The sequence below is a fragment of the Acanthochromis polyacanthus genome, chromosome 3 (genome assembly GCF_021347895.1).
Source record: "Acanthochromis polyacanthus isolate Apoly-LR-REF ecotype Palm Island chromosome 3, KAUST_Apoly_ChrSc, whole genome shotgun sequence".
Lineage (NCBI taxonomy): Eukaryota > Metazoa > Chordata > Actinopteri > Pomacentridae > Acanthochromis > Acanthochromis polyacanthus.
In genome coordinates, this window is record NC_067115.1 from 45833043 (window position 1) to 45858544 (window position 25502).

Below are 25502 nucleotides of genomic sequence, written 5' to 3' on the forward strand. Positions count from 1 at the left end.
AAACAACCTCAGTGAGCTGATTCTGTTTAGGAAATATATTAAAAACAGAAACCCTGCTGTAAATAAACTTATTTGGCATAAAAAAACAACAAGAGAGCAGCTGATAAAGCAGAACTGCTGCTGTCATGAATTATTGGACGTAAAAAGCCTTGAATTAAGATCAAAACATTGATTCTAGCCGTGGAATATAATTAATACAGTAAATGCATATTTAAAAATAACATTCAGGGCTGTTGAAGAAAATGTGTTCCAGAAAATAAAAAGTAGAAGAAAATATATCAGCAAACATAAAACAAATGAAGCAATTCATAAGTAAGCTAATGGATTCCTTGTCTTTAATCATGACTTAAAATCATATCCAGGACCTGCCAGCTGGGAAATTTAGCCTGGTGGCCCCTGAGGCCCTAAAAGAATCATAGAACAAAAGAGGGGAAAAATAGCATGTTGTTAAGAGAAATTAATACGAATAAGTGGGGAATCTTTGTTGTCTCATTTGGGCTTAAATTGGCTGCAGTTGACAGCAACAAAGCCAGCGACTGATCACAAGTATCAAGATATCAAATGGACGGAGTCATTGTTGTTGTGAGGGCTTTTTGGGGGTCTAATCCCAAATTGCAGGAGTATTTTCTTAATACTAAGCCCGTAAATCCAGGGATCAGGCAGGCTGAAGAGGTGTGTGTGTGTGTGTGTGTGTGTGTGTGTGTGTGTGTGTGTGTGTGTGTGTGGGAGCTGGTGGGGGTGAAGTTTGGAGAGGCTTCTCGTCTGTGTTGTTGGCGCTTATTAAGAGCATGATGCATAAAATCCCAGGTTGTCAGAAAAGTATGCAGGAGGCTGCTGCACGTTCATTCACCAGCTGACAGAAAAGCAGACGGGAGCCGGCGTTCAGACACAGAACAGGGCAGAGAAAACCAGCTGACAGCAGTGAGTGTGACTGCAGGAAAAGTGGTGGAAATGCATGGAGCAGGACGAGCAGAAAGAGCTGCTCCTGTCTGCTGGGGAACAACAGGAAGGAAGGTAGGAAAAACTACACGTGGCTGTTTCCTGAGTGAACTCCTAATTGTTTGTCGTTAGAAAGGGCAAAATTGTTCTCAAATGTGCCAAAACTATCAGCCTAATGCTTTAGATGATGTAAGATCAATTTTTTTATTCCCTTAGGGTGTGTTTCATGGCATTCTGCAGAAAAAAGGAAAGTGCTGCTGTTACTGAAACACTTAGACTGTTGATGGGATTTCTTGTTTTATGGAAGGTGTGTTGGTGAATTTTTTTATTTATTTATGAATTGGGAGCATGCAATAAGTGCAAACAAATGTGCGTTTTTTGTCTTGTTTTTATGACAAACAGTGGGGTTTTGTTGAACAGAAATTGACACGTGTGTGTTTCCAGAGGCCCAGACTGGATCGGCAACTTCTGAAATTGTTTCAAAAAATCCAAGTTGTCTTTTAGCTGCAGTCAGAGGTTGTCAGTGTGAATGAAGGCAAAAGGATCATTTTTATTTCCTGTGACATTAGAAGTGACAGATCAGTGACGTAGAGGCTGATTATGTAATGTCTCCTCACCACGTTTACTGTAATTTAAAACGGCACAGCTCCACTAAAGGCGAACACAGTGATCATTTCTAAAGGGAACTATAGATATAATTTGAAAATTGACTGAAAAAAAGTCATTTGTGGTTCTTACTTCTAAAGGTTGTCAAAGTTTTAGATTTTAGAGATGAACAAACCTCCTGTCAGTAAGCATGGGAACATGAATAAATGTCAAAATGTGAATATCTTTGCTAAAAATGATCTCATAAATGGCATTACAGTTGAGAAAATTCACTCAGAATGTATGTGACAGAGTAAGAAATACACAGTGTAATTTATTGCCCCTACAGCAGACAGTTCCTGTGACAAAATTAGGAACTTTAACAACAAAAGAAATGCCATCAAAATGTGAGCAAAGAGAAGCAGTAATGCAGGAAGTCATCGCCCCGCTGAGCCTTTAAGGTGGAGCTCCACAGAACGCCTCTGCTCTCAGGCTGGAGGAGGGATTCCCTTCTGGATTGTTTTGGCTAATTGTGATTGAAGCTGTCAGCCAGCAAATTACAATTAAAGATTTACCATCCAGAGTCATTTTCACAGATAAATGTCCAACACAAGGCAGATTTTTTTCCCCTCTCAGTGCCAACAGCTCGTGGAGATCGCAGGGAGTTGTGGGTAATGCTACCTGTGCCACTGAGCCCTTTAGAAGGGAGGTTGAAGTTTTCAGGTTTTATGTGCTTTATGTTATTAGAATGATACTGCTGCTATGCCGCTCATCTAAATCACATCACATTTGGCTTCTTGTAAGCCTCGCTGGCAGACACACTGGTCCATACTGGTTTTTCCAGTTTTGTGCTGCCTGCACTCAAACACAAAATCCCAAAATACATCACCGCTCTAAAGTTTGGGGTTTCCATGAGGACTCCCACTTCTATCCATGTGCTAACATAACTGCACAAGGGTTTTCTAATCATCAATGAGCCTTTCAGCACCATTAGCTAACACAATTTCCAGCTCTCATTTACCTTATTAACCATGTCTAGACTGTATCTATCATTCATTTAATGTTATCTTTATTGTAGAAAAAATACTTTTCTTTCACAAATGAGGATATTTCCAAGTGAGCCCAAGTTTTTGAGTGGTAGTGTATCATTTATCTAAGTGAGAGACAGCTGTTAAAACATATCATGAACAGATGGATGCCCAAATTACAGAAAAAATATCGTCTCAGAGTAAATATAACATGATGGAATATATTTCAATTAAAGTCTAATGTCTGCATAGAATGATGCAAGTTTCAAAATACAATTCAATGATTTTTATTTTTGCTTGTTTCCTTTTCAAAATCATAAGAATCATTTTTTGAAAAGGCTTTGGTAAATTTATATTGTCTGATTTCACCTCAGAAAGAAACAATTTTAGATCCTAAACCAAAGAGCAGCACACATTTCTGTCAGACTGCTGCTTCCTTCTGGATAAGCATGCACAGAGAATACATTTTTACAGCCTGTGGACATAGAAAATAACCATAAAATCTCTCTGTGCACTGACATCTACCAAGTGGAGAGTGAGTCACTTGACCCGGCTGCTTTTACCTTCTCAGTAATAATGAACTTTGCTCGGTGGAGCAGACGGAGGCTAACGGAGCAGAATGCAGCAGTTTACTGACTGTCATCTCACCTGGCTGCTGCATGAGAGGAAAACAGCTTCAACACAAAGCAGAGCGCCAGTCAGACAAGCAGGAAGAGGCACAAAACGTGGCACCACAACAAAGAACAACAAATTCTATCACAAAATATCCTCAAATTCAAGGAAGGAAAAGAAGGAGACGAGTTTTTCAGGGAAGCTCAGAAATGATACAAGGACCAAATGATTAGATTTTGGCAGTGAAATTACCACAACAAGATGCAAAATCAACACATAAAAAATGTAAAATCACCACAAAAAGGTGTAAAATTATCACAAAAAGACATAAAATCAACACAAAAAGATGCAGAATTACCACAAAAAGATGCAAAATCAACACAAAAGATGCAAAATCAACACATAAAGACATAAAGTCAACACAAAAACACATAAAATCAAGACGTAATGAAAAATCAAAACAAAAATTAAAAAAATCAACACATAAAGACATAAAGTCAACACAAAAACACAAAATCAAGACGTAATGAAAAATCAAAACAAAAATTTAAAAAATCAAAACAAAAAGACATAAAATCAACACAAAAAGATGCAAAATTACTACAAACAGATGCAAAATCAACACAAAAGATGCAAAATCAACACAAAAAATGCAAAATCAGCACAAAAAGGTGTAAAATCATCACAAAAAGACATAAAATCAACACAAAAAATCCAAAATCAGCACAAAAAGACATAAAATCAAAACAAAAAGATACAAAACCAACACAAAAATGTAAAATCACCACAAAAAGATATAAAATCACCACAAAAAGATGCAAAATCAACACATAAAGACATAAAGTCAACACAAAAACACATAAAATCAAGATGTAATGAAGAATCAAAACAAAAATTAAAAAAATCAACACATAAAGACATAAAGTCAACACAAAAACATAGAAAATCAACATAAAAACACATAAAGTCAACACAAAAAGATGCAAAATGTGAATATACTGTTTAACAACAAACTCAACATGGACATTGCTACTCTGCCACGGAATGTGCTGGAGTTCTGTGACAATGTCTGTCTGCTTGTCCGTCTGTCTGTCAGTTTGTGTGCAACATTACTCAAAAACTGAAAAACGGATTTGGATGAAATTTTCAGTGAAGCTCAGAAATGACTGAAGGACCAGGTGAATAGATTTTGACTGTCATGTGCCTTATAGTCTGGATCCACAGATTTGTCAAAGATTTCTGCATCATTGTCAGATAGCGGCATGATGTGACTGTAACTATCAATCAACCAGTCAAAGTTTATTTCTAAAGCCCTTTACAACAGCCCAAAGGGTGGCCAGAGTGCTTCACAGTGAAAAACAAGAAAATAACTTAAAAAAAATACAGCAACTTAAAACAGGACAGACACTCACACCTATGGGCAGATTCAGAATAATCAATCAAAGTCAGTGTATCTTCTAGCTGCAAGGCAAAAGTGCTAACCACCATGCCACTGTGCAGCCTATGAAATATACAATAAAACAATAAAATAAAACGCAATAAAGCAGCACTAAAATATAATGTGTAAAAGAAACAAAAGCAATAAATTGTCACCGTGCTGCTAGGTATGAAAAGCCCCTTTAAACAGGAAGGTTCTGAGTTTTGATTTAAAAAGACCTACGTCAGTGATGGTAACCATGACAACAAGGGAACACTACATCAGCTGCCTGGTGACCATCACATGATTACGATCCTACTAACAATCCACCGCCGCAGACTTATCGTGACTTATCTGTTGGAAATGATACATGAACAAGTGATTAAACTGTGGGGGTGTTTCTGAGTCCCATCAATTCCCACCACCTGCTATATATTTAGGTCACATGATTCAGCATCCGTACATAATATCAAATGATTTCCATGGGCCACTTTAAAAACTTTAAAGCTTTATCTTCATGATGTAATCTAGAGGAGGAAGAATCTATCTGTTTATCAATCTGTCAGACATTATAACACTAAAATGTCAGAGTTACTGTCTAACTTCAGCTGTAAAAAAGCTCGAATCAACTTAACATCAGTTTATCAGGCATGCAGCATAGAAGTTCACGTAGCACTTTGTGTTTCATTCAGGCTTTACACTCACTGACTCGTTTGCAGTTGTGTAACATTATTTTATCAGTGTTACGTTATTAGTGTCTTATTACTGTATGTTCACTGGCAAACTGAACTGTAACTCTGACGTTCTTTTTGGACAGTAGAAGCTTTTTCCTGATAGAATTAAACCATAGAACGAATGCCTCAAACACTTCAATGAAAGGGCATACAAAGTGTTCTCCTGCACACACCTGAAGATAAACGATGTTGGCTTGTTGGCCTTTACTCTGCTATATTTGCTCTCTCCTAAAGAAACTCTCCACAGTGTAAAAAGTGAAGTGCTCTCTTCTCTGATTGGTTGAATCTTGCTGTAAAGTCACAGATTATACTCAGCTTGTACCTTCATTCACCCACAGTTGAAAATGTCTGAACTGAACCTGCTGTGTGAAGCTCTGTCAGCTTGTACGTCAGCCGTGACAGCCGTCGCACCGACAGACACCTGAGCAGAAGCAGAAAATGAGGAAAACGACTCATTATTCAAGTACAGTACAGACAGCAGAGAGTCCTGACAGAGACGCAGTGAAGAGCTCTGAGAGAGGAGCATGTAGCTGTCAATCACAGGCCCGAGGCCCCGCCCCTCTCATTAAGAAGGCAAACAATGAGGGAGGAGGGGGAGGAGGGGTGAGGATGAGGAGGGAGAAATCAGACACCAGAGCCACGAAACCAACTGACCCCATCCAGTACCCATCACCCCCCGACACACAGAGGGATGTGTGTGTGTGTGTGTGTGTGTGTGTGTGTGTGTGTGTGATGGGGGGGGGTGGACTTCCAATCCTTTTAGGATTATGCCCCCCTCTTCTCCTCTCTCTGCTCTGTTCTTCACTCTTTCACTCTGCTGCCCCTCGGGCAATCACCTTAAAACTTGCATGGCCGGCGCTCATTCAGATATCTCTAACAATGCGTAGCAGTGGTAACCATGTGAGCGCTGGCAGGGCTCGCAGGAATGCACAGATTCAGTTCCCCGTCAGCCTCCTTTAAAAAAAAAAAAAAAAGCAGGGAAATATTGAGGGCGATAAAGCATTTCCCAGATGTCTTAAAGCACAGTTACAGAAAAGCATAAAAAAAACATGATTTCAGAGCAGAGCACACGCCATCGTCGGTTGGCTCCGTGTATGAACGTTAGAGTTTCAGCTTTGAGGTGACAGTTTTCTGAACTTACAGGGAAAAAGAAGTGGAGTGATGCACGATTTTAAATAACCCTCCCAGGTTTCCCACAGTCCAAATCAGATCCACTTTTATTTCATTTAGTTTGATTGATTTCATCACTTTGATCGTTACCTGCTGGTAGCTGAACAAGAGAAAGAACAATATTCCACTAAAGGTAAAACAGTCCTGCTGTATAAAAACTAGCAAACAGCATGAGGTCAAAATGCTGCCTTCTGACAAATCAGTGAATGTGGACAGCCTGACATCAGTCATCTGAACAATGAAGTGGTGCTTAGTGTCTGTAGGTCAACAGAATGAGCAACACTAAAGAGAAAACAAAAAATAACACAAATGGAACGATCACGTCACGCCTGCAGTTTACATTAACGTCTGACAGACTCTGACATGAAGTGAAAGTACCTGTTGGCATGTTTCAAATATGGATTTTACAAAGAAGCTATAAATTCTGAAACTTGGAGCTGCACACACATGTTCAGAGCAGCAGCACAGTTTTATGATTGGTGACCAAACAAACATGAATGTGTCCAATCTGCCTCCTGTTCCTGATTCAGAACATCACGATGGGACAGTGAAGCTGACCTAAAATCTTCTTTACATAAAATGACGTCGCCTCATGATTTTATTAGACACACATTTCTGCAGCTATGACCATGAATGTGTTTGAACCTTTCACTACAAACTTCTGCTGTTTGTTGCTCCTGTAATGAACGTCCCTGCAGGAGGTCCTGTCACTTTACAGCCTGACACAAAACGAATTCAGCCCCAGCTGTTCACATGTTGATGACATGAAATAAATATTGTCAGACCTGAACTGAAATGTAACTTTGCACATGTGGAAACAGGAAATGAGAGGTTTTATGTGTGATTATTCAGCCTCTCCAGCAGCATAGCTCTGAGGTGTGGGCAGACATTAACAGACGTAGCTGTGTCAAACGTCTTTCATTCTTCATGACCTCATGTTCCTCGCCCGGACACTAGAGCATCGACTAAACCAGAGCTGATTCATCAAAGATTTATATTCTTAAAGTAGATAATATTCCCTCTCTCTGGATTTTTTCCTGATCGTTCTTAAAATCATGGCTTTGTGTTCATCGCTGGTGATGCTGCTGCTGTTAGACGTGCAGCTGGAGCTCTCACTCTACGTCACTTTAGATATGAGCCTCAGCTAAATGCCTTAAAACGTGGAGGTACACCTTCCCAAACAGCCCCTGATCCTGTTCAGAGCCACACAGGGGCAGAGGGCAGGAACAGTGCTCCCTTCCTGCCCTCAGCCTGCACACGGGAGGAAATTGCCATCCATCCTTATCTGCAGGTCCAGTCAACTAGAGGCGGTGAGAGAGTTTGCTCCATCATCAGAGCTGGCCATTTGATAGGATTCTGGCACTGCAGCTAATCAATCTGCAGCACAGAGCTGCCAGAAGACCTGTAACAAAGCTCAAAGAGCCCCACAAATGGCCCAGTCCTGGGGATAAGCCTCTGCACAGGATTACATATTGATTTTGAACGTCTAAAAAAGCTTATCATATAAAACCGCAGCAGACTACAAAAGTAGCGGAGTCTATGCATGAATCCGTCTTTCAGAGAGCAGCATCAACTTTCAAATACAGAGACCCCGAGCATGAACCAAAACAGAAATAAATGGTGGAGAAATCAATGGCGGGGATGAGGTACGGTGGCACATTGTTAACGGGGAAATCACAGCTCGACCTCCTCTCTGCACCGGGGGGCAGATAGCAGACGGACAAGGCAAACAGCACCCATGTGCATTTGACACTTTATGAGGTCATTGTTCTGTTTGGCCATTTTAGCAGCTTTGAGGATGGCAAAGTCATCTGCTTTGGTGCAAATTAAAACATCCAATCAAATGTTGGATTCAGTTCTAACCAGGTTTAGTTCAGACATCCAAAGTTCCCAGAGGATGATTCCAATGAGCCGTGATGCTGTGAGCTTAAACCTCACACCAGCAGCAAGTCAGACGTCATTTTATTCAACACCTGCTTCACTGTGGCCACATTTTACAACATGCTGTCTGCAGAAACTCAGAGCATACGTCACATGCTTTCCAGTTAATGTTTCCTGAAACCTGACTGATATTTTTTTATAAAGTAAGAAATTTTTATGGGAAAGGCAGTTTGACAGTAATTTGATGGGAAATATGACAGACGCTGAAATCATCCACTTGGCAAATTTTGAGTTTTTACAAAAAAATGGAAAAAAAAAAGTAGTGATGTCAGTCTTTTATTTGAACACACTATAAAAAAATTGTTATTTCTACGGTAAACGTCCCTATTGTAAAATTACAGTAAAACATTTTCTTCATTTACAATAAAGAAATGTCCTGATAGAGTTGATTTTACAGTTAAAAAATGTGCTTACTGTTAAAAACAAATTTTAACTGTTTGTTTTGCTCAAAAATTTACATGAAAATACTTAAAAAATAAAGTTTATGTGACCTAAATATTGCAGCATTTTTCCATTATCAGCACAACAGTTTTAACATTTAATATGTGTATTTGTAGCACGACATACATGCAAAATGTATGGTTATAGCAGTCATAAATATCAGACCACAAAAGTATATCAGTTTGATCGGGTCAAACTGTATGTTTTACATTAAAGAAATTCAAAAATATGACTTATTACAAACATTGTGGCATGTTTCTACTGTCAGCACAACAGTACGTACATTTAGCTGTGAAACACTGTATTCTTCTCAAGAAGTAAACGTAAAAATGACAGCATTGAATGTTCTACACATACTGGAAGAGTTTTCTCTTGACGATCTTATTTATAGTTTTATAAACTGTAAGAAACTGACAGATTTTCACTGTCATGGTTTGACAGTTTTTCACTGTAAAATTTACAAGCATTTTTTTTTTTACAGTGTAATACTTTGCTTTTTCTTCATTTGCTTTATAATTAGTACTGAGGTCAGTAGGCCTTTATTGGAAATATTACAGCGAAATAGCACCTAAAGTAAAGAAAATTATTTGGGGATTTTTTTAGGAAATTAGATGAAAAGTACATCTCCCATTATAGAGGTGTAAATATGTGACTTATGTGCCCTCATTTCCCAGGAAACTGTAACCTGTTAGCTGCTAATTCAGGCAGCAGGTAAGGATTTACGTTTATATTTTTGATTAAAAAAATGTCAGTTGGATTTTAGTTGTTTGGTTTTTGTTAGTTTCAGTCAACAAATACTTGTGTTGCTTAGGCCAGTTGTCATCAGTGACATTAGCAAAACTACAGTTAGTTAGTCTTCATAAAACATTTCTAGCCCTCCACAAAGCCACTATTTCCTCCTTCACGGTGTTACATTGAGGTGTCGGTACAAAAGTGACCACGTTAAGTTTTGGAAGTGTTGGATGTCACCTGGTTATGTTTCATAGCTTTTTCCTGAATGTAACTGTCAGTTTGTAGGTTTCAGCAGCGGCAAGACAACATTCAGCCTTCATTCATTATTATGTATAAAAACTGTTGACAAAAAGTTGATTGTAAACTGAAGAAACAGAGTCTCAGTCAAACTGCTTTTCAGTGTGGGATAAAGTCTTTTCCTGCTTCTGAACATTCATTGACTGACTCACATCCAGCGGTGGCCAGCGGCTCCAAAAACACAAAGATTTCACACTTCAGGCTAGCAGGAAATCTTCATCAGACAAAGTAGGAGGACAGCCCTAAAAACACACACACACCATGCTGACAACAAACAGAGCAGAGGAAACAAAACCCGCATGTCCTTGGTACAAACGGTGGCAAACACAGCCGCTTCCCCTCCATCAGTAATCCGCACTTAATAATCAGCAGATTAACTGATATCAGGTGTGCAGATGACTGGCGGCTGTAAACAACTAAGGATGATGGGAGGAGGGAGGGAGACAGCAACCACTCCCCCCTCATTCCCTCCAAACATAAAACTAATTACAATTGATTTATTATGGATCAGGTACCTTATCAGGTGAGAGAGGGAATTACCATGGCGAGCCAAAGGGCTGCGGCGGGTCACTGCTGAATGGTAAAATCAATCTGAGCTGACTGCTCCGCATCCCAAGGAGAATACAGCTCAAACCTCTGCATTCAGCACCTCCAAATCATGTCAAAAGTCACCTTTTACCCGTAAATTTGAGTCAGTGAAAACACAGGCGTCTCCAGATGTTGCCAGCGTGCTCAGAGCTGAGGGAAAAGTTCTCTGGCATCATGCTGTATTTTAACACACAGGAGGAACTTTGCATTGCTGAGTGGATCGCTTGATGCCTTCCTCTCAGGAAACCCTCCTCTCTTCTTCTTCCTTTCTTCTTCTTCAGCCTCTTGTTTTTCTGCGACTGGCGTCAGTTCAGCAGCTCTCCAGCTCCTTTTCTCTCCCTGGGCAACTTTGAAAACTTCATCAATATGTTAATGACTTAATCTTTAAACACTTAAAGAAACCATTAATAAACATTGATTTGAACACTTGCCACCACTGACTCACATTAATCCAGTGCAAATAGCTGATACACAAACTGCAACGGAGGGCAATTTGTGGAGGATTACCAACAGAAAATGGACATGAGAGGCATTGATCACGCCTTCTGTGGCGGGGATGAAATGAGGCAGATTCACAGCGTCATGACTTGCCCTTTTTTGCTTTTTCTGTTGTTCAGGTCAACAAGGTTTTTAAAAGAATAATATCCCCTGAAATAAGAAATGATTTACAAACACAGTGAAACACAACGAGACCACACACAGTCAGCAGGTTTAGCCCTGAAGCTGAACGAAGTAAACAGCAGCTAGATGCTATTTTACTTCTATAAAAACAACATAATCATCATGCTGAGATGTGAGGATGAGTTCATTACATCAGTGGAAGATAGAAGAGCTTTCCTCTCCTGGTTTGTCTCTTATATTACATTCATGTTCTTTCATTTCTTTAATGAACCAATCCTCCTTGTCGTTTTCAGCTGACACAGAAGCTGTGGTAGCTTTACTAGGAGCCACAGATTTACGGTGCTTCAACATGTTGAAATAAAAACATTGATTGGAGTGTTTTACATCACTTCACAAATACGTAAAGCTCAGTGAGGCTTGTTTACTGTGAATAGAAAGACAACATCTCCAACTATGTGAGGTGCCACATTACAAAGTCTGTTCTCTACACCAGTGTGAAAATGTCTGGATGTTACAGACATGCAGTTGGGAATGAACATTGCAAAGTATTCTGGTGCTCTGTTAAACCCTCCTGTTTGTCCTCATTTACAGGCACCAAAAATACCGTTTCCTTGTCTGAAAAAAAAATCCAAAAAATCAGCAAAAAAATTCCCCAAATTTCTGAAAATTTGCAAAACCTTCAGGAAGAAAAAAATCCCTTAAAATTTTTATTTTAAAAAATCCCACAAATTTGGCAGGAAAATTCTTGTAAATATATTCAAAAAATTAGTAAAAATCTTCGAAAAAAGTCATAAAAATATCTAAAGTGATTCCATATATATCAGTAAAATTTCTAATATTTTCTTTAAGAACATTCACATAAAAATCAACCAAAATCCAGTGAAATTCATTGGATTTTGGTTGAGTTTTTTGTGAATGTTCTTAAAGAAACATTTTTAACATTTCTATTTTTCCACAAAAAAATATTCTGAGATTTTCCAAAAATGTTGAAAATGTGGACATCAGAAGTTTCACTGTGAAAAAAAAAAAAAAATTTCCCACATTTTCAAACTTTAAAATGGGTAAATTTTGACCCGTAGGATGCCACGAGGGTTAAAGTAAAAGGATTTGGCACTCCCATTAAAAAAGAAAAGCACTGCTGCACAACTTTGTTCTGCTCTGCCACTTGTGACTGGACAATTAACACACTTTCTTCTTTGTGAACAGACAATCCACTCAACATGATAGCAGACCTCAGTGATGGAATACCCCTGACCTGCAGTGAGGATGTGTTCAGCTTCACTGGTACCACCTCCCACTGCTTTTATATTTTATCAGTTCAGTATCAGTTTAGGCTGCTGTAATTGTAATTCTTTAAAAACATCATATTATTTGTACAATCTGATAACAACATGTGTGAAAAATGACCCGTTTTGTTGAAAGATCTCCAGCCACAGAACAGATCCAGTTCAGATCTTTCATTGTCTCATTCCCCCAAAATGGCAGGAATTAAAATATCACTTAAATCTAAATCTGAGGGGTTGCTTTGATGGATGTACACTTATTACTCAGTTTTGGTGTTTGGTAGTACCATGCGATCTTTAACATAAACTGTTCTAGTTAAATGAGGATTAAGCAGTCTGTAGATAATTGATGGATGGATGGATGGATGGATGGATGGATGGATGGATGGATGGATGCATGATGGATGGATGATGGATAGCTGGATGGATGGATAGATGATGGATGGATGGATGGATGATGGATGGATGGATGGATGATGGATGGATGATGGATGATGGATGATGGATGGATGGATGATAGATGGATGATGGATGGATGGATGATGGATGGATGGATGGATGGATGATGGATGGATGGATGGATGATGGATGGATGGATGGATGATGGATGGATGATGGATGGATGGATGGATGGATGGATGGATGGATGGATGATGGATGGATGGATGGATGGATGGATGATGGATGGATGGATGATGGATGGATAGATGGATGGATGATGGATGGATGGATGGATGGATGATGGATGGATGGATGATGGATGGATGATGGATGGATGATGGATGGATAGATGGATGGATGGATGATGGATGGATGGATGATGGATGGATGGATGGATGATGGATGGATGATGGATGGATGGATGATGGATGGATGATGGATGGATGGATGATGGATGGATGGATGATGGATAGATAGATGGATGGATGGATGATAGATGGATGGATGGATGATGGATGGATGGATGATGGATGGATGATGGATGGATGGATGATGGATGGATGATGGATGGATGGATGGATGGATGGATGATGGATGGATGGATGGATGGATGATGGATGGATGGATGATGGATGGATAGATGGATGGATGGATGGATAGATGGATGGATGGATGGATGGGATGATGGATGGATGGATGGATGGATGGATGATGGATGGATGGATGGATGATAGATGGATGGATGGATGGATGATGGATGGATGGATGGATGATGGATGGATGGATGATGGGTGGATGATGGATGGATGGATGGATGGATGGATGATGGATGGATGGATGGATGGATGATGGATGGATGGATGATGGATGGATAGATGGATGGATGGATGGATAGATGGATGGATGGATGGATGGATGGATGATGGATGGATGATGGATGGATGGATGGATGATGGATGGATGATGGATGGATGGATGATGGATAGATAGATGGATGGGTGGATGATAGATGGATGGATGGATGATGGATAGATAGATGGATGGGTGGATGATAGATGGATGGATGGATGATAGATGGATGATGGATGGATGGATGATGGATGGATGATGGATGGATGGATGGATGGATGGATGGATGATGGATGGATGGATGGATGGATAGATGATGGATGGATGGATGATGGATGGATGGATGGATGGATGGATAGATGGATGGATGGATGGATGGATGATGGATGGATGGATTAAGTCCCCTCATACTCCACAGTAACTATGCATGGCTATATTTGTTGTCATGTTGGCTGCTGTTACTGATAAATAGCTGATGCCACAGAGAGATTTCGAAATCACACAACTAAACAAAATAATAGAAAAAGGACAGGCAATATTTGACATATTGTTCCTTTTTGTTTGTCTTTTTTCAGCCCCTGAAAACCAGCTGCAGTCGTAACATTGATGGAAGAATGAAGGATAACAGTTTGGACTCAAAGGCACAGCTCAGCACACACAGTAGGAAGGATGTTAGAAAGCTCGTTGTTGTTGGTCTTGTTGATGGTGAGGACGGCTTGGTGAGGATCCAGAGGAAGGTGTGTGGTTGGATGAGAGGAAACATCAGCTGTATGTTCCTGGGAGTTCTGCAGGGTTAGAAAGGTGGAAGGTGTGACACGGAGCAGGTGTGCTGGTTTGACTGACTGTGTGATGACAGGAGAAGCTGATCCTGGGGGTTGGAAGCTGAAGGTGGATGGAAGCTGGTGTAGCTACTGGTAGGTTTGATCTGAGGAGCTGAGGCACAAGGAATCACCGGAGAGCCCGAGACGTACTCTGGAAGCACACAACTAGAAGCAGGGTTTCCAAAGCACTGCTAGGATCATGACCAAAGTGGAACTACCTGAACATAACCTCATCAAACTGGAGTCGCCAGTGGCTCATGAAAACACCACCTGCACTGGAGGTTACAAGACCAACCTCCATAGCTGAGGTCTGCCATCTCATGTGCAGTCAGAAGCCTCAGTCCTGTCGCACTGAGGCAGGAAACAGCATGCAGGAAATTGAAGAGAAAAGCATCTCAATAAACTTTCAAAAAATATAAGTTTGGCTATAGATGATGGAGCCTGCATAGAGCTGAGGTTTAGCAAACAACAGTAAGTAAATAGAGCTGAATGCAAAAATTAGACCGATGAAAATACACGGTGCCTTTACATCAAAGCAGATATTCAGAGAAATGTATGTGCTGGTTGGAGAAGCATCTGAAGATATATTTCAATCACTGAACTAATCTGTCTAAAGCATGCTTAGGTTGTTTGTGTATCAAATTAATGTGGATAAAGTGTTGAGCCTTCACAATTGTGTATATGAATAATTGTGTTACATAAATTACAGGCTCACGGTAAAGCACAAATAAGAAAAGCATCAGCAGATACATGAATGAAAGGTTTAGAAATGAGGATTCCTCAAAAGAAATCTCAACTCCAGAGTTTCTCAGAGGACGAAATTCTCAGCAAACTGTGTTCATCTTCAACAAGTGAAACATTTATTGTAAATGATGCTAAAGATCAGATATCTTCTATGTTAACCACTCCGTGACCTTTAGGAAGATGATGTCTGAGGTCAAAGATTTAAATAATGCTAAAAAATTCTATTTATAAATCTTTCATTGTTTCTAATGTTTCAGCTGCATCATATTTTCTGGGATTTGTAGTCCAGTAATGAAACTGTAAGACACAGCAGAGTGGAAGATGGAAACAAAGACTTCTTATGGAACAAAACGAGAACAGGCAGCCGGCCAAGAGATTCAGGCCACTCGGCTCCGAGGCCGGTCAGCTCGGTCCCTTGAACCGCGACCCCTGAGGAACAAACCCAAAACCCATCGCAGGAAACAAGGAGCTGATTTTTGTGTGCGAGGAGGCGCTGGATTTGTTCCCCAAAGGTCTTTGTACTTGTCGGAGTGAACGAAGCCTCCATAACCAAATAAGATTAAGATCACAATCGGAGCCGGTGCTACATTAAAAAGATAAGGCTAATGAGAGTGGCCCGCTCTCTCAACACGGTTAGCTAGCTCTCACCGTCCGCTGATTAAAAACAGGACGTTTTCTGAGTGAAAGAGAAGTGGCTTTTTATTAACACTCCATTAGGGTTATTAAGATTAGAGATATCCAAAACGTGTTAGCATTTAGTTTTATAGCTTTTGCCTAATAGAAAGCAAAGTTCTTGTAAAGATCCAGTGCAATTATTGTATTTGTCCACATCCAGGTTGTCCTAAAAGGGTTTTCTTTCAGCGCTCAAATAAATATCTCAGGGATAACACCTTTCACACAAAGCTAAAATCTCCCAGAAGCCCCACGGACATGGCTTTAAAGCCCTCGTTGTGTTGTTATAGTACATTTTTCCTGTTTGCTTTAGATAACAAATCTTTGGTTGACCCTGAGGGTTAGGGGAGCATTACAAATTAATCCCAGTTTTAATAAGTCTGTCTTAAGCCTAGGATCTTTACTCGAAAAGAAAGAAAGAAAGAAAGAAAAGGGGGAGGGAGAGAAGAAAGGGATCTGAGAGGAAAAGAAATATATTAAACCCTGTGATCACAGGCAGCTTTTCTTGTTTGTTATCCCTCCGTTTTACCTTTAATCCAATACTTGCTAATCCAATTTGTCTTTCGGGCTCCGACCCTAACTTCTCCTCATCTTACAGCTTTCTCTTAAATATGCCTGAGCCTCCAGACTGAGTGACCGCTCTTCTTTTCACAGATCTGCTGGAGCAAACTGGGGATTCTGGGATGTATGTGAAAAAAAATAAAAAGTTTTGGTCGTGGTGAAGAAAAAACGTAGTAAATTGGTGCATGTTGACTGCTCATGGTACAAGAATGAAAAGTAAGAGGTTGTTCTGGACAAGTTGTAGCTTCAGCCTGAATATGCATGAAGAGCCATAATCAGATCTTGGGCAGTCACCCACTGAAGGGGAATATTGGGGAACACAAAGGGATTGATTTAATTACTTGGAGTGGGCCTGTGCTCTGGAGCTGCCTTGTTAGGAGGGAGTGAAAAGGCTGGCAGTATCCTTGTGCTATTTTTGTGAGGGGGGTTTGGAGGGCTTGAAGGAGGGTGGAAGGGGCTGCAGTTGCAGATGGTGGGGGTACGGAGGCAGTCTAGCTTCTTAAGTCACCAAAACTAATCCCGAGTATAAAGCTCTTCTGATTGAAAGGACCTGCATTGATTGCAAAAAATGGACATAGTGCATTCTCTGTTTAACGTCAATCTGGCCAACATTCATCCTGTTCAGTCACCTTCTCTCTGCGGCAAATTGTGGCCATCGTATAACACACAATCTTCCTATTATTTAAAACATAAAAAGAGCTAATTTAATGCCTTTTCACTGATATTTGTGCCTGGGGGTCGTGCCAAAGCTGACAAATGTTTTCGACTGACTGGGTCTGAGTGACCTGCTTTGTTGCAGCAGAAATTATTCGTTTTAACAAGTAGTTTAGTCTTGTAGATCTTTGACGAAAGCAGGAGGTGATTCGGCCTTTTGCGTGTTTTGATTTGTACCGCTTTACTGACTGTCAGCACCTGGAGATGAGACGTTCAAAAAGGAGATTTATTTTTGAATGAATGAAGGGTTAATTTACTATAAACATTTAAAGTGGCATGAAAGAAGCAACTTCTCATTAAAAAACAGTTAATGCAAGCTAAATTCATTACAGACGTGCATTCATATTTTATTTATCTGAGGCTCTTTGTCAGCAGGTTTCATCTCTGTGCTGCTCCCCTCTTTGTCTTTGTCCAGAGATGATGACAGATTCAAGGGCCTTTAGAGGAAAACAAAGCACTTGAGGTATTTTGAAGGAGGCGTAGATGTGCGACTCCAAAGCAGAGCTCACCTGATGGATCCCTGAGAGGTGTTTTCATCAAAAGGCCTCCTTTCTACCACATAGACTCAGACAATAAGCCAGTCAGAGTGGATTCTAGTGCCTTGTGCTCAACAGGCACCGGTGACAACGAAGCCCTTAATCATCTCATGACAAAAGCCAAAAGGCATCATCCTATTAAGCAGTGTGCCTCGCCGCTAATATGAGCTACTGCCCAGGAACCTTACATAGGGCGCCGTGCTATTAAAGTGCTTCTGAAGCAGCCAGCGGGAACCTAGGCCCATTCACCTTTCATCTGGGAGCCTGTTGTTTGGCGGCTATAGTTGAGGCCGGCTCAAGATGTTAGTGATCTCATTACAGCGGTTGTGAGAAACAGCCTCCAAATTTGAGCATCTCTCTTCCCTTTCTCTCCCCTCCTTTTCAATTTTCCCAACCCACGATTCTTCCTGCGTCAAAGGCTTCGCCCTTGCATGGCCATAAATTGATTATTACTTCAGGTTCACAAATATGCCATTTTCCTGAAAAGTTTACTCATCTGCACCCCCCGCAGCCCTCTCTTTCTTATCTTTTCTCTTCGGGGAGGTACGCTGAATGGGCGGCCAGGTTGAAAAGCGAAGAGGCCCCCGGCATCACAAAAAAACGTTCAGATTTCTCATTTAGTTGTCTTTATGCTGCGAGCGCCATGTGGTCCTTGAAGGTGTTGAAAACATGGGAAGCACCGGAGGGATCAGAGCAATCTCATTAGCATTCGCTCAGAATTGGAGTGGCCCGGCTGTATGGCCAGGCCGAGTTCTCTGTCGGCCCGAGACGGCCGCCTCTGCCGCTGCGCCCTCCGCCTCTTTGTGCCTTTGTGTTCTTTCAAGATTTTTTGTCATGTTGGGCTGCTTTCCGAGGCGGGACGTTGCCAAGAGGATCATGGGAAAAGACAATATCATCACTGTCCTGGACTCGTCAACATAAATGTGAAATTACACAACGGGACACGGTGAAGTCATATTTCTTGTTCTAAAGGAAAGACCTATTAGGAGCTGCTAAAAACCCTCATAAAACAAAAACAACCGTTACAAAATGGCCGCTGGTAACAGCAAATTCAGATTTACTACCCAAACTGAAGCCTCGTTCACAATAAAGCTGGATTTATGAAATTTAGACAAGTGAAGTTTGTAACTTAAAGCAAAATGTACTTCTGCCTCTCTGCCACTGATCTGGATGTCCTAGAAGTCGACATGTTAGTAGATGGTGTTAGCTTCACAAGCTAATAATGGTTGTTAACTGATGAACTACAGTACAAAGAAATGCTGGAGGCCTGCCACCAATTTTGTTTTTGACACAGTTTTACTTAGAATAATTAAGAACAGTTACATGAAGGCCTGACTGAGACGTTCATTTAAACGGAAACATGTTCGTTTTTATTATTACTAGCTGCACCCACGAACATTTTAAACAGAATTTTAAACATTTTAAAAGAGAGGGAACAAAATGTGGTCATTGCTCTCATGTGGTGAAGCTCTTTTAACATTTAATGTCTGTGTTTATGATTGAAAAACACAAAATCATTGTAGTAAATTACAGTTACACTGTGAGAATCATTTATTCCATGTATCTATAACATCATTCTGACTGGTCAAATTATCAGTCAGCAAGATCTGTCATTCAGTTTTGACTCATAGCGGCCTTCATAACGCATCTGGACAGCGTTAGCAGAAGTAAATGTGACTCTGGTGGTGAATTAGATGGATAGAAAAATGTCCTGAAATAGGGACAGGAGTTTGTGGAGAACAGTTTTGTTCATTAGAGACTTGTGATCTAGATGTCATAGAGCTTTGACTTCAGACTGCTCTGATGTGGCTTAAAAACCTCGTCACAGTGCCACAGTATGTTTGAAAAGCAGACTGCTTCTCTTTGCTGTTTGCAGTAGTTTCTGACAAAGCAGATATCTGCACCGCCATTATGTGGACTAAAAAGATGAATTCACAATATTTGCATTAACAGAACCCAAGCTGCAGATCTGGACTAGCTTAATTGATTTAAAGCATAAATATCTTGATTTGAGGGGAATTAAAGATATCTTGAACTGAAAATATCTCTGAATCTGGAATTTTAATTAGTGGGATTTTAGTTGCAGATATCTGTAATGAGAAACCCGCTCAGCAAAGAGGAAAAGTTTGTCCTGGAAAACAGCACTGTGAAAATCTGGTTCTTTTTTTTTTAAAGAAGAATTGAAGAATAAAAGAAGCGTAGCTATGGATGTGAGCAATAACCTTTCAGTCTGGCTTAGCAATAGTAAAACGGTTTCCGTATGTTCATTTTGCATTTTTAATCAGTGTAATAATAACAGCCTCTCTGAACTGAGCGAGGACATTTGTTCTGTAGAGATATTTCAGTTTCTGAACAGGCATGCTCTAAATGTCAACTTCCACGACTTGTTTCAAAAGCTGAAAGCTGCTAACTTGCAGTGAACACAAAGTTCATTGACAGCTTCTTTGTCTCTTCATCTTCAGCTTATCTTTTGGTCCAGCACAGAGCTTTACCTCATCTCCTTCACGTCACCTTTGTCCCAGCAGTGTTTGATTAAGCTGCAGTCTGTAACTCACCTCACAACGGGACGTTTGTTGGTTCGTTGTTGCATTTTGACGTGCATTCAAAAGCAGTAAAATGAAGCTTTGCCCCTGTTGTTAAAAAGTGCTGATGGATTTCTGTTTTTCATTCCTTCAGGCCTGTGTTTTGGCCTCCGTTGCCCACAGTGACACCTTGGAGCTGCCCAGAACAACCACAGCTGTCAAGGTCACCTCTGTGGGACTCGGCCGTCACTCGCTCACCTCCTGGTCGGGGACATTTGCAGACGTCGCTTTTCCACGTGTTTGGTTTAACTGCAGTAATGATGTGTTGTATTTGTTGCAAAGCATGTAAATGTCACCAAACTTTTTCTGCTAGATGATTAAACTGGGCAACAGGAAGTGGCTAAGCGATGTAGTGAAATGTGTAATGATGTAGGCCTCAGTGGAAGAGGATTTATCTGCTAAATCCCAGCAGCTGGCCCTGCTATCGTGGACAATGACCCTAAATAATGTCAACAGCTCGTTTCCACCAGAGCTGTGTGTGTGTGTGTGTGTGTGTGTGTGTGTGTGTGTGTGTGTGTGTGTGTGTGTGTGTGTGTGTGTAAGCTGCTAGCGGTGCAGCTCACTGATATCGGCTCGTTTCTGTTCCGCTCACCACTTTATAGTGAACAAAGCAGCAGTCGGACGTTGGGTTCGTAGGTGCTGAGTCAAAGATTTTCTCTCGTAATGTAATCCAAGCTTCAGCACACACAAGCGTAATTACTCCTCAAAGGTTTATACTGCAATAAAATCAACACACAGCTGTAGATGTTTTGATTTGGAAAAAGGATCGTTTAAACTGTCTGATTGATCCTGATCGGTTTCAGTTTTGACTATTTGTGACTGAATCACGCATTAACATTCATACAAATTGAATCAACATTTATGCTTCTTTTCACAGATGTAATGATGAGAATAAAACATTTTGACCACTACTTTTATAAATCTATTTTTAAGCAGCGATGCCAAACACTTGATGGTTCGGTTCGAGCTCCTCCATTGTGAGAATTTCTTCCTTTTGCTTGTTTTGTATTGGACTGTTAATCAACAACTAGCAATTTGAAGGCTCCGTTTACCTTTTGGCAGACCAAATGTTCAGGTGATTACCTGAGGAAACAGTGGTTGGATTAATCAGAAGGAGCAGCTGCTGCTTTAAATCATCTGTTCTGTTTTGTTAGACTGCTTTGAATGGCTGCTTATTGTTTGCTTTCAGGTGCTGCTTCTCTTACGCTCAGCTCAGTGTTCTGTCACTGTGAATGTTGGCATGTTGCTTCTGTCATTTTCTTCTTCTCTAATTGATTAGACAAAGCCTATCGGTGAATCGTGCAGTCGATTTTGGGTTAAAATGCCTCTTTGTGCCTCCTGCTCCCCAGCGCCGGCCCAGATTAAAGTCAGTCATGAGAGTGAGCGTGAGCTGAGGACAGGGGAATGAGCAAATCCAAAACACTTCAAAATTTGTCATTAGTGTGGCGCTACATTCTTTCATTACCGAGTTTATCAGAGCAACCAGCCATAAGGCGCAGGTTCATGCACCCTTGAGCACAAAGACTCAAGTTGTTCTACATTTACAGAATCATTTAACTTCTTTAATTATTCTTTAAATTACAATTGCAAATAAAGGCTCTGCCCGCGGTGGATATGCATGGCCTGCAAAAAGAGCAACATTTTTAATGATTACTTTGCATCGTACCAAACTAATCTCCCATGGACAAGAAATGAATGAAAAAGGGAAGATTTTCTCTGCCATTCTGCTTTAATGGAGGGTGCATCCGTCATCAGGCGCAGTGACTGTTCTGGACCAGATGTTGCAGAACTAACCAACAATTGGGCTGAAAATAGAAAAGGAGCAGGGGCGGGGAGGTTGGAATAAATTAATTGCTAATTTCTCAGTCTTTGATGGAATTAGGCTCACTTCTTTCCCCCTATGTGCTGTGTGAATGTCCATGCGTTAAACGTTTTTTCTTCTCCCGCCACCCCCTCTCCTCTCTTTGCTTTCCTGACGGTTAAGGGCCACCCAGAGGAGAGTGAGTGATGCAAAACCGAGGAGTAATCCCTCTGTTTATCTCGGCTTCGAGGCTCGGCCCCAACCTCTGCCTCTATTATCCCGAGGATTTAAGGCAAACTTTCATTTATTGGCCGGCCTCCGTTCTCTATCCCGGCTCCTGAGCTCAGGATACCCCCTCCCAGAGCCTCTGTCCCAGTGTGAGCGGATTTGCATGGAGCAACAATGCATGTTGCCAGGGCAGTGGCCAGTCAGCGGTGGGACAAGCCTGCTCAGAAGCGCAGTTTGCTCAGGCAGCACATGGCTATAGAAGAATGTGGCCTTCAGGGGGGAAGGAGCAGCACCTGCGTGGCGTGGCAGCCAGGCCTCACTACGCCACCGAAAACAGCAGATGTACCGCAATATGGACGCCGACTCCCTCCCCCCCTCGTTCACACAAATGAACAAACGGGGCAGGAAGCGTCCGGCCCAAAATGAACAAACGGGCTTTTGGAGGAGGGTGGAGTGTCGGAGGAGAGGCCTCACCTGCTGAAGAGCTTCACCTGCTGCTTTACCACGTTTGGCCAGAACCTGCTCGTTTCCTCACGTTCTCCTCGATCTTCCCACAATAAAAAGCTCTGAACAGCAGATGACGTAGTGGGGATTTATTCTTGCTTAATGAATATCTGTAGATTGCTGCATGGAGCTGGTAGCTCATCCCATAAACATCATGTCTGCAGTTTTTAATAGTAAAGCAATTGAAGGTCCACACTGCTTTGCCACAATAATGTGAGGAAAAAAGATGCATGCATGATTATTTACAAATGTATGAGCAAACAGCATTTTAATATTATAAAAATAAAACAAACCAGATGTTAAGGATGATAAATTATCTGACTTAAGGGAGATATCAAGTCTTTCGCCGAAAACAAAACAACAGGATTTGTTGATCATTTTTAAAAGCAGATTGGTTTAGATGTATTTAAAACGCATTTTTACGTCGAATAACAGTAAAGGAAGGTTTTATTCTTTTACTATCAGGTGTTTGTAGCTTAGAAACCTCTTCCAGTAAAAGAAAATCAAGAGGAAAACAGAGGAAAATGTTGATACATGAGTGCATCCGAGAAGCAATAAATGAATCAACAATCAATGAAATAAACAAACCATTATATATCATTTTCACTTTTATCTAAAGCGACCTCATAAAAGGTCACTAAATATAACAAAGCAGGAAGAAATAGTGATCAGAAGTCTAAATAAATTAAAGTGTCAGCTCAGTTTAATTGCTTGACATACAATATGAAACATTTTGTTGGACTTTATATTTATGTTCAGACTGATTCCACAATAAAGCTTTTTAATCCTTTCTTCACCTTTTTCAGATTTACAGGTTATCTTCAGCATTTTCTTGCTGTCAACAAACCTATGAAAATATCTGACATTGAATTAATAACACCACTTTGTTGTCTAAAAACTGTTAAAACACATCGGTGAGCCACACTGTTGTCCTGTCTGACGTCTTCCTGCAGCTCTAAACTCTCACCACAGCACCAAATAACAATAATAACAACAATAATAATAATATAGTCCCCAACAAATTCACTATTTCCTCCAAGTCTGCTAAAAGCTACAGTGGGAAGCCATTTTAGAATGTTTTTTATGTCTTAAGGAGGAAATAGAAACCAGAATGTAGAATATTTTAAACTCATGCATGTTTTGCCCCATAGTCACACGTTGCTGCATGAAGCCTCACATAATCTGCCTGCCAGCGTCTGAGCTCGTTCCCCCACATTTTTCTGGCTGTCACTATAGTGTGAGAGCGTGCACGAGGCCCGGGCGGCCATATGTTCCTCGGGCTCTCGTGCACCGTTGACTTGCCAGTGTTTGGGCTGAGTGTTGACGGAGCAGTGGGGGGACACAATGTAAAGCGGCGGCCTGCAGGGAGCCCAAAGCCCCTTCAGCCACAGGTAAATAAAGACCACCCACCCCCACGTCCACAGGAACGGCCCTTATCTCCACTCCTCTCCGCTCACCGGCACACCCACAGATAAAAGCAGGACATAAAGAGCAATGTGTGGCTTACCTGGAACCTGAGGGTCATCTCCACAGTGAATGCTGCCCTCCTCTCCTCCACATGGACTCGTATCAGTGGCTCATTCTCTGCAGCTAAATTGCCATATCGCTCTGCGCTCACATACTTTTCTCCTCTTGTTATCTCTTTTGCAGCCACTTCATGGGAAACGACCACAAGCGTCCAGCCAGATGCTTGTGCCGTCTCCCTGATTCCCAGGAAAGAATGATGAACTCCATGTCGTGCAGTTCTGTCATGCTGCTTTTATAATTCCCTTAACTTCAGCCGTTCTTGTATTTGTGGCTTTGTATGAACAAAAAGCAGTCAGATAGGAGCAATGATAGGACAGGTGATATCAGCAGGTAAATCTGAGCAGGAGTTATGGGGGGAGCAGGTCAAGGTCCAGTCATTTTATTTCTATTAATACATGGGAAAACTGTACAAATAGAATTTAATTGTATTCTCACAAACTGCAGGTTTTAATCATCAATTCTAGGTGGAGCCACATATTTCTGTACATCTGTTAGCAGGATCCACAGCATTATGAGGAGTTTTGGTTTTATCTTTTTTATGTTTGAATTTTTGAGTTCACAGGTTCAGAGACACTACCGTTTAAATGTTCAGGGTCACTTAGAAATGTCCTTATTTTAGAAAGAAAAGCAGGTATTTTTGTAAAGATAACATTAAATGAATGATAAATCCAGTGTAGACATAGTTAATGTGGTAAATGACTGTTGTAGCTGTAAACAGCTGATTTTTAATGGAATATCTCCATAGGGGTACAGAGGAACATTTCCAGCAACCATCACTCCTGTGTTCTAATGCTACATTGTGTTAGCTAATGGTGTTGAAAGGCTCATTGATGGTTAGAAAACCCTTGAGCAGTTATGTTAGCACATGGATAAAAGTGGGAGTTTTCATGGAGAACCCAAACTTTTAAACATTAGAGTGCATCTTCCTCCCTGCATGTGACACATATGAAGATTATTTGACTTTAAAGATTCCCAACATGTGCAGAGTTCCTATCATTTTTTTCATTGTGCTCTACATCACCAGGTAACCTTCTCTTTCTCTCCTCACTTCTCCCTCGTCCTGGATGTTCTGCTCCACCTCAGTCCTGTTTTATGATCATCTATGTCTCATCATCTTCATGTCTGATGTTGCTA

At 40.9% G+C, this 25502-nt stretch overlaps 1 long non-coding RNA gene across 4 annotated transcripts; it reads left to right on the top strand.

Annotated features, from left to right (window-relative positions):
• Positions 1 to 728: 728 nt before the first annotated feature.
• On the top strand, positions 729 to 22913 carry LOC110961865 (uncharacterized). 4 transcript variants are annotated; one of them, XR_007941193.1, is made up of 6 exons: positions 729 to 1014; positions 1156 to 1246; positions 9542 to 9578; positions 12312 to 12389; positions 14254 to 14970; positions 20403 to 22913. It is a non-coding gene; the product is annotated as an uncharacterized LOC110961865 (long non-coding RNA). The 4 variants fall into 4 exon arrangements; XR_007941195.1 differs by having other exon boundaries at positions 14254 to 14415; XR_007941196.1 differs by lacking the exon at positions 9542 to 9578.
• The last annotated feature ends 2589 nt before the right edge of the window (positions 22914 to 25502 follow it).